Consider the following 10975-nt stretch of genomic DNA (forward strand, 5'->3'; position numbering starts at 1 on the left):
ATTTAAATCACTCGACTCATCCTCCTAGACTTCAGTGAGTTCCAGACCAAAGTGGGAAGGGTGTCAAGAGAACCCATGGGGATTAACCCTGTGCCCAGCAATGCCAGCTACCAAGGAGTTCACATACCTCAGAAGGAAGTGATATTATGTTTTTCATCATGAATATATGATAACAAACCTTCTGCTCCCTGGGAAGCTTCCTAAGCTCACACAGTGACTCAGTTCAAAAGCTAAAGACCCGGCAGCACAGCCACTTCATCCATAATCTCCTTTTTACAGTTAAGCCAACGCTCCTCATAGTAATGCAGCTGCCTCAGGGGTTGGCTTGCAGGTCCGTGCCTCCTTAGAAACAGCGATGGGGATCCCAGCTGGATCTTCTCTCTTCTTCTGACTCACCTGCTCCTCCTGAGACACCCAACAGTGTCTGGACCACAGGAAAGTGCTGCTCTCCAGAGAATCTCTCCTGGGCATTTTCAGTACCACACTTTGCCAAGCAGCCTGCTGAGAGCTCTGCCCTGCTCCTGCCTGCTAATATACCCTGCCCTCAGTACGAGCCAACGAGAAGGCACAGCTTGTTGTCGTTAACTACATATGTGTCTCCAGCTTTCCAGGGATGCCATGGCCTTGATTACCCCACCTGCCCAAGCAGTAGTATTCCGCTATGACAAGCCCAAGGAGAACCCCTCTGATGATGGGCATGGATCAGCTACACCCCAACATCCTTCTGACCCCACTGGGGGTTTTGCTCTCAGTATGAGATTTGTTATTATTTGAGAAGTGTTATTACTGCCCCACTATTTTGTGGACTTTTACTCGAGTCTTTAAAGCTTCCTTTACCTAAAGACAACATGCCCACAGCGGTAACCTCTGATTTTGCCATGACTTCTGTACTGAGGTCAGAGCAATCAGCAGTCTCACCAGTGAGAGCTTCAAAGCAGAGTGTGAGACCTGGGATGCAAGGAGGGTCTCTCCCTCCTGTTAACGACTTGCAAAATCAGGATAAAGAATTCCCTAATGAAACAAGAAGGTTGAGCCTGTGCTTGTGCTCAGGGAAAAGCCCCATCGGTACGTGCTGCATCTTCCTCCTCCTCCTCCTCCGCTCCCCACCACCCTGCTGGTCCCTGTCTCGCTGCCCTGTAAGGGTGTGCAGTGGGAGCGTGCATGGCTCAGATGTCCAGTGTCTCCTCTGGGCGCTCTCCTGACTCTCAGCGGTTGCGGGGAGCTGAGCTGGTGGTGCAGGACCACTGCCAGTCCTCAATTTTCTGTTGTTCAGCCGAGCTCCCCATCCAGCAGATTCCCCAGACCGCTTTGGCAAGCCCTTCTCCTAACACAAGCTTCATCTCAAGGCCTCCTTGCTGAAGCATTACCCTATATTTCTTGTTTCTTAGATCATTTAGGTGAAACCGGGAGAGATTTTCCACCCGGGGAAGCTCTGCTCTGGACGGGTTTCTCTCTCCAGGTTGTCCTCCTTGCCCATTCCCAAGGAGCGGTGGCTGCGAAGGGTTGGCCTCGAGAAAGCTGCCTTCGCTTCAAGGGGCAATATTCTGTTACACTGAGTACATCCAGGCTCTGAAGAGAAATAATCAATGGATTATCACTTTGCTTTTATGGGCAAGAGACAACCAATAAACCTACGATATTCAATGGTCAAGAAAATGATCTAAACCAAATTGCCATAGGCTATCACGAAAGCCCGACCTGCTCCTGTTAATTTGTTCTGAGAAAGCAGCACACGTAACTGAAACAACCACAAAATGAACAGGAGCTTAGCAAAGATTTTGTGCTAAAGGGACCCTTTGCATTTGACGTGCTCTGTCACATTGAATTTTAATTACAGCTCCCCCCTGGTGCTGGCGCAGGAGGGGAATGCTAATGAGGTGCGGGAGAGGCAGCACGGGGAAGGGAGCAGTGATGGCAATCCCCAGCCCAGCATTTGCGGAAAGGGCAAGGTCCCCAATCTGATGGCAAGGAGCAGCTGACATAGATGTAGTCAAAGTACAAATCTTGCTGTTTAGTTCCCTCTTTAGCTTCTACTCTTTCACCCCAAGTGCTGGGCTACTGGTTGGATTAAAACACATTGAAGTGAATTTAATATATTAAACCTTTGCAAGGTACAGCCCATTCGTGACAAGAAACCCCCTGAAGGAAATCAGGGTTTAGTTAAACAAATATGACCACAGATCACTTCTCTAATGACTAGTAAGCCATGTCTTTGAATTACTACAATGTAGAGATGCTTCTTGCTCAGTGTTACATCTATCAGGATCCTGTTTGTTGAGTTTTATAAAAATGCCTTTGGGAAGCATCACTCAAAAAATTTTGTGTCGCCATGGTGGGTCCGTAGCTCAAGTAAATCCAGCAGTGGTCATGTCATGTGTAGGCTCCTTGCATGGAGTAAGCATTATACGCAGACTTAATGCTCTAAAACAGTTACAGGCAGTATCAGTAACATCCCTGCTGTTCTCTACCTAGAAAGAAAGAAAATGTCTTAATCAGATGGTGATCATTAAACGTGCCAAGTATTAGTGCAGCAAAAGCTTCCAAACATATGGGATGCTGATATATATCTCCACAAAAGGTAATCAGGATATTAGAGGGCCATGTAAAGATTCAAGAAAGGACAGAGTGAATTGGGAGTACAAAACCCACTTTCAAAACCTGATAGATATTTAGAGGCCACTCAGAATATTATGTCTCCTCAAGGTCTAGCCGAAGTCAATCAGAGACATTCACAGTATTCAGCTGGGCATCCTGTGCATTGTGAAGGTATTTCAGACCTCTTCTTGCTTCTCTCTCCCCCCCCCCAAAAGAAATAAAATTTGTATTTCTCAAAATGATCAAAAGCACCTTTTTTTTTTTTTTTTATTACCCTATTCAAACATCAGCCAGCTTTCTCAGAAATGCAAAGTCTGCTTATCAGGACGAACGGCTGATCTGCATAGATTGTGTGACAATTCATAAAATCCTTAGGGATCAGAACAAAGACTTTCACACTGCTTTTGTTGTAAGAGTGTGATCTATTCCTGAGGGGAAATTCTGTGTTATATTGCTGTCTGCTTGCACAATAGAAAGATGTTTTTCCTGCATTATTGGGGTTACTAATGCAATGTTTGCTATTTCATCACTGTATACTCCTGCCAAAAGAATTTGTATTACCTCACACGCTACTGATAAAATGGAGCTTCCTGTGGAAAAAAGGTTCACCCAGTGAAATAAATCAGACAGGAGTTTTATAAAATGAAAATACTATTTAAAGCTATAAATTACCTTTAAACTGCAATATGTGTTGCTGTGCTCCATTCTTGGTTTCTATAGTTTCTATAGTTTATTTTCTATATTTTTTATAGTTTCTATAGTTTATTCTCACTTTCTTTTTCTATCTTTCCGTTCTCCTATTCTGTAAGTAATAATTAGCTCATTTAAAATTTCCCAGTGGGTAAATGTGGCTGGTTTATGCCACTTAACAGTAGCATAAGGCAGGATAAGATCTGTATCTTTGATATTGCAGCAACACTTCTTTTAACCGCAGTAAGAGCTTCCTTCATTTTAGCATCGAAGGTACGTACTAATTTTCTTCAGCAACATTTCTTTCTGCCTTTTGCTGGAACAGGGTACTATCAATAAAGCAGCAACAGAAGAGAGAATGAGCAGCCTTATTCTTGAAGCATCTAGAAATTCAGTGGACAACTAAATTACCTATTCACCCTAAAATGTTATAATCTTTACATTTCTTTCACAGGGTATAAAACATGCCCAGTCATTTTACCTATTGCAAGATTTAGGGGTTTATGTTTTGCACGAAAAAGCCTAATGGAAACTGGAGGGTTGATAAAGTCCGTAAAAAGGACAGACAGATTTCACAGAGCAAGAAGAAGCTGAACTTTTTAAAAAAGTCATAAATCATTTATTCCTCCCTCACGTAGATATTTGAGGGTGTGAAAGTAGAAGATGTGAAAGTAGAAGAGCTCCTGGCATAGTTTGAAGTGTGACTGCATTGATGTAAGGGCATAAAGGCCAGCTGGGAATGTCTCTGCATTAGAGAAGTAATTTTCAAAGAGATTTTAAGTAAAAAATACTCATCCTTCTACATATATATATATTTTATATATACTTTCCCCAAGCTGCATGCTCGGCAGCGTGGCCAGCCCCACACCAGCCCATATGGTTCCATACGGTAGGCTGAGCCACTCTGGCTCACAGGTACGGCTTTCATGTCACCCCTGCTACTCCCAGGTTACACAGGGAGTGAGAAAGTTGAGCCCTAATGAATGGCTCAATAAGGCAAAGTAAGAATTGTCTGATTCTACGGAGGTGTTTGATGCTATTTTCTCCTCCAGTATTTCATGTGTTTCATGTTCATAGCCCATCTGACCAGGACGGGCTCTGAGCATCCACCAGCCATCAGCGCAAGAGGGAAAATCAGCCTTTAAGTTAGCACAAATTCCCATCAGGCGAACCTCTAATTCTTCCCTAATTAAGCTTGGCAGATGAAGCTGAATGAAAACCATGTTGTGTTCCATCCAGTGTTTCAAGGGGTCTTTGCTAAATCAGAAATAAGTACTTTAATCTGTGTAAGGAGATATTTTAAGCGCAAAACTCTGTCTGGAAAGTCAAATCCTTTATGCATCCCTCAGGCAGATGAAAAGATCCCCCCTGGCAGAGCAGGAGAGTACTGAAGTCTCCTATAGCAACTGGCTGCTAGCAACGGTAACAAACAGTCTGTTGTCCGATTATTTCAACTTTCTGAATTATTCCGTGAGAGGCAGAGAGAGCAGGAGGCCGACTGTGCACGCAGTTCAGATTTTGCACCCTGAAGGACTCAAGCCTTAACTTGGCCAGAGACAGAGAAGACCATGAACTTGATACCTTTGTGCCTTGGTTTCCCTTCCCCGAAAGAGGAATAGTGTTTTGTTTCCTTTCTCGCTCCTGTATAGGATGCAGAAGGCCAGGGAAGTGGATAAACCAGAGACTCCACATGAGTCAAAATTATTGCTTGTACGTATTTGTGCTGTATTTGCAAGGAATCCTGCTGGCTTAAGTAGGAATAAAAAGTTGGACAGATATTTCCTGGCATCTTGAGCGAATGGACTTAATATTTCAGTTGTTTTTATGTTTCGAAATAAAAAAGCGAGGTTCTTTCCACTCAAAGGGCCTCACAAAGCTAGGCAGCTTCACGAGATGAGGGGTTTGGGCCACTGCATTAGAGCTAACAGAGCTTACACCTATGCTTTTGCTACGTAATCACTGGAGCACCCGCCTGTGCTGGCGACCCGTGTGAAAATGAGGCAGACCCAAGCGTTTCTGCAGCTTGCAAATGGCCAGTTCTCTTTAGTCTGCACCTTTCTGAGGATTATCAGTTTGGGGAATTATCAATCAAAGTTCACCTTTTGAAGGAAAAACCTCCTACCACCCTCAAACTTGCTATTACCTTTCCCCATATACTGCATTTCTCCTCCTATTTGGATTCTCTGCTTGGATTTCCCCCCTGGTGCTGCCTAGAGCAGAGAGGAGCCATATCCCTGTGCTCCTCGGGGTGCTCCTTCCCTCCCTCCGGCCAAGGGGGAGGCTTGAAAATCCCCACAAAGTGCTCAAGGATCTGCTTTTGTGCAATAAAAAGATTACAGTCGAAGCAGATAAGCTTTTTACTTGGTACCTGTGATGCACATTACATACCGCCTCTGGCAACATCATGAGCTGCTGCTTGTAATGGAGGCTTACGCTACAAAAAAATAATGGATTTCATCCGCTCTGATGCCCGGAGGGGAGAGGACTGTCCACCTTAATAGAAATTAGATCTATACGGCCCTTAAAACACCTGGCTTGGTTTACACTCAAATGCCACCAAAATATTCACGTTTAATCGGGAAACTGTCAACACAAATGTCAAAATGCCTTACTGTGAGAAACAAGGGCAATTTACTTTAAAATTAACTACTCAATTGGTTTTCATGTAAAAAGCAATGCACTGACTCCATCGTGACAAGCTTGCTCATTTTTCATCTGTGTTGTCTTATTATGCAGGATCCCATCAGATGATACCATTTTCTCTCCCCACAGCAAAGCCCAGGAAAAAAAATACTCTTCTATGCTAGTTTTTTACATGCAGGACTTGCCCAAAAGCCAGAAAGCCAGAATAACATAGTAGTGATTAATAATAAATAGCCAGAACGGTCATACGTGATCTGTGGAGTTATGAATCTCAGCTTTGCAGCTCTTCTTTTTAATCCTTTGTATTGTGTTGGCTTCATCTGACAAGGCTAAAAATAATCTTGTAACCCCAAAATGGCATTTTCTTCCCACCGGTTACTCCTCCGCTCTCAGCGGGTGCTGGGTGGTGCCACCAGTGAGGTTTGCTGCGTGTGTGGATGCAGTTGTTCTGCTTCTCAAGAAAAATGCAAAACGCCGACAACCCCGGTCCCGCTGAAAGCCCTGAGACGCACGGCCAGGTCATTCGTGTTTGCTGCTACCATTTTCTTTCTCAAGCCCATATGATGGGTTTGATCTTGCATCCAACACACTCTGTCACATCACGCAGCTTGCGATTTGGCCCCAGGATGGACTTTACAAACCAGAGAATAAAATACCCTGCTAACAGCATCCTTTTGAGGCCTAAGGATGAGGGATGTAATGTTTGGATATCTGGATTAGTGGTATCCCACTGTCAGGAAAGAGCAAGCACAGAGAAGGAGTCCACAGGCTTTCCTTGGAGACAGTAGAGGTCAGTGGGAAATGGTATTTTGAAACAAGAAGTGAAAACAGTTTTATCTAAACCAAGATGGAGCTGATGTGAAAATCCAGCTGCAGGAAGCCTGCTGAGAAAACCCGGTTCACCGGAGAGTGAAGCCATGAGGTGCTCAGGCTACATCAGGCATACCACTCTGGTTTGGAATCAAATACTTTGATTTTTTGGCATAAATACTGGGGAGGAGGGACTGGGGTTTATTTTAAAAGGCCTTACTTTTCTGCCAAAGGAAGAAGTTCTTTTGGTTTTAATAAAACATCCCATCTTGGCAGAATACTTTTGCCAACTTAGCTCCAGGTTCTGTACGACGCAGGTGCCGCAGGGTCCCGTCAGCACCGCTGCCACGGCTGCGCCATCCGACGCTGCTGAGAGAGGATCGTTTGCGGTGAAGGAACCCAAGGCAACAGGCTAACACACGCCTTTTTTCCTACTGTGCTGTCAAAAACAGAGCATCAATATACCAACAGCACCCCCCCCCCCCCGCCCCGGGAGCCTTGTCGTTCTCATAAAACAATTTAAGCACATTATAGCAATGTCAATGCCTTCTGAGGTGGGCAACATCTTGTTATATGTAATATGTCAGAGCAGAAGACAATTATAATATAGCACATGCCTTCACAGCTGGAGGTTAACCTGTGTAACACATGCTAGGCTTATTGCTAGGCTTATTCTTACAATGCATAATCTCATATGTAAAAAAATGCAATATATTGCAAAAAAGAGAAAAAAAGCCAGTGCGCTCTGTTGGCCTCTTCCTTGAGGATGAAAAGAAAAATGCACAAAGTGCAGAAGAAAATTACTTCAGGCAAGTGACCCGATCTCAGAAAAATTCAGGTCCTTGTGAGCTCCATCACCTTTAAAAACACGGAGGAAATCTGATAAGAAAAAGAATGGGATTATTGTAATTTGATGGTAACTTGGAAATCTGATAAGAAAAAGAATGGGATTCTTGTAATTTGATGGTAACTTGAAGGCTGGCCCCAACCCATCTCTCTTTGAAGTCAATGGAGAGATGACAATTTCATTAAGTCAGTGACAGTTTCATGAAGTCCTAGTGAAAGACTAATATACATTGCTTGTTCGGCCCTGGTTTAAACCGTAGGGTGGATCACAGTTCTGTAAGTGATTCACAGCATGTCGGAGGCTGTGTTCCTGAGACAGGTACGGAGGGACCGCATAACTCATAGTGACATATCGCTTCCTTGATGAGCTGCTACTTTGACTTTTTTTCACTATTAAATCACTCTATCAGAATATGGCTCTTACGGGCATATATAATCTAAATGAGCCGTTATCGCAGCAAGGGTTGCTCTGGGAGCGAAGGGACCTTTCTGCTGGCTGCCTAACGGAGTGCGCGCGGAAGCTCAGTTCATCCAGCACCGAGCAATGCTTTTCAATTCACCAAGAAAATGGGACCAGGCTTATTTTTACCACACATCCAATTCACACAAAGTTAAATGTTCCCGCTGACTGCAATTGCAGGTATATCTCATCATATTTCTATCTGGAGGGAAGGTGTGATAGGTGAAGGACGAGCTTTGGGTGATGCTGCACCAAGGCACCTGCCATCCGAAAACCATTCAGTGCTGCCTGTAATTGGGTCTTCTTCGTTACTCTGTGAAGTCTGCTCTTGGTGGCTTCTCAACACAGCTACAAGGAGATCGTACCAGGACAATACACTATTATGTGTGAAGGGAGAATAAATGAAAAAATAAAAAGCTTTCCATCACAAATAACTATTTCCCATGATTGATTACATTCGTTTTCACCCTTATATAATAGGGCTCTTAATCTGCAGTGTGATTAAAATAAGCAGGAGAAAAATAAAAGAAAGGGATAGGCGAGAAAAAAGGTGAAGAAGACAGAGAAACTAATTTTTTGAGATTTATCTCTGATGTGAAAAAATTAGGATTCAAGAAAACATTCCTGAATAGTTCTGGGGGAAAAGGCAGCCCTATGTTTCTTTAATATGAAAGGGAAAATGCTTCTGGAGTCCAGGGCCGTTTGCACCTTAGAGTTGGGACTCAGACATGTTTTTAAGGCCACCTTTTCCAAAGTAGCCCATTGATTTAAGATTTTGAACAAGCCAAGAGCTAAGACCTAAATTCCAGGTAAGATTCTACAGTCTCAAAACAGTGAAACCAAAAATCAGTGACCAAGCTGGACAATGCTAACCCCTGTCTCGGCTCTGGTTACCTGCTCTGAGATCTAGCTGTAATGCTCACCTGGACCTCAGCGGTGCTCTCAGAATTCATGTGTGGAAAGGATTTGAAAGATTATTTGAAGTTCAGTGTCATGTACAAACTGGGGCCAGGAAATGTAGATAAATCATATGGAAAATAATGAGGTTCCTTCAGGAGTATTTCTATTACTAGGTCTTTGATTTAATTATTTGCCTGATTCCAGAATACAACCCAGAAACCACTTCTGATGCAAGCTATTCAGTAAGCAGAAGGAATTGTGCATGATTTTGAGGTATTGATTAAACTGCCATTGAACGATTTGAGATGAAGATTGAATACTCTGAAAGTAATAACATATGATTGAATCTGAGGCCTTCTATGGATTAGAATGGACGGCTTTTTCTGCCACACTCCTATCATTTATCGGAACACTAATAGTGTTTATTACTTTAAGACTTAGAGCTCGCTAGCTAGATTTAGACAAAACTAAAGCTGCATGGGCCAAGCAAGCCCATTTACTTTTAGGCATTTAAAGCTGGACAAGGCAAAGCATATGAAAAATGCAGTAGAGAAAATCAGTGCTACTGAGATAACTCTGAAGACGCCAGTGCAGAGGCAGCACGTCCTTTCTGGACCAGCTAATCCCAAAGTGGGACACGTGTCCTTCAGCCCCACTTGCCAGTCACCTGCCATACACCAACCTTTGCACCCACGGACACGGAGCACCTTCACAGCACCCAGCTGAGAGCCAAGAGCCCACGACTCTCCTCTAGGCATTGCTAGAAAACCATGAACAAATGAGTCAGAATGGAGGAATACAGTGACCATTACAATTAAAAATACAGGTCCACTCTGCCTTTTGCTGGCCATGCTCCCAGCTGCACCTCAGTGGCCGGGGAAGACCCTGTTCCCTCTCAAATCTTGTGTTTCGCGCACAGGGACAGAGAGAGTTGGAGGTTTGTGTCCTTAAAGCATCTGACAGCTAAAATCCACAGATAGTTGCTTCTTACTGAAGCAACCATTTGAGACTCATTTTTTTATCTGAAAATATGCTGCATTTAAATTTTCTGTGCTCTTTCCCTTTCTGCTATGGAGTTTTCACAACAACTTTCCCTCTCCAATTTTGGCTGATCCCAACAACCCCAATTCTGAGCACTCTTTCAACTAATGGCACAGCTCCTCTCTCAATAATGTAATCTCCGTTAATAATTTATTAAATATGTTTGAGTCATCCGACCAAAAAGGTCATACAAAGATAGTGACTATGAAATGGAAAATGTGTTGGTCAGGTTGCTTAATGAATTGCAGATGCATGCTCATAACTTGGAAAAACTGAAGCACATCACATTTTGGGGGACAATAAAGCCCTGAAGTGCATTATGGATTTATGACCACAAGCAAAGCTACAGCATAAAAAAATATTGTCATTACCTAAATATGCAAATATTCCAAGTATTCAGTATGCGAGAGAAAAGCATTATCTATTTGTCTAGTCTTATAAGCTATTTGCAAACTAATGAAAATGAACTTTTCTGCATTATCTGATCATGGAGCATGCAAAGAGCAATTTGTACTTCAATAGTGCTACTGTGGAGTTATGATTTAGGGGTCTTATTTATCAGCCCCGTTGGCTCTGACGGGGCTCAGCAGCCCAGGTTTTATGTTTTGCAGTTTGCATGTCTAGTCACATCCCGAGCTGTGGCTGCCCTTGGCTATTAGATAAATGAATATATGAAGATAAAACACTTCTTGGAGGAAGACTCTGCATTTGCAGTCGATACTGAGGGAATTTTAAAGGCAGCGTTCCCTTCCATAGCCGAAATGTCTACGTTGAGAAGCCGTCTCTGTTTCTTAGCAAGTTTGCAAGGCAAAGCTGTGGATTTGAAGACAGTCTTCAGCTCCGTACGGAACACGTTGTGCCTCCCCTTGCTTTCCAGCAGCCGCTCTGCCAGCCGAGGACAGGTACTTGCGACGAGGAGGTTCTCGGCTTGTTCAGCTCTGGGTAAATTGCTCCAACGATGATATATCCTCGTTAGTCATGCCAGGGGTC

The sequence above is a fragment of the Buteo buteo genome, chromosome 21, assembly GCF_964188355.1.
Source record: "Buteo buteo chromosome 21, bButBut1.hap1.1, whole genome shotgun sequence".
In the NCBI taxonomy this organism is placed as follows: Eukaryota; Metazoa; Chordata; class Aves; order Accipitriformes; family Accipitridae; genus Buteo; species Buteo buteo.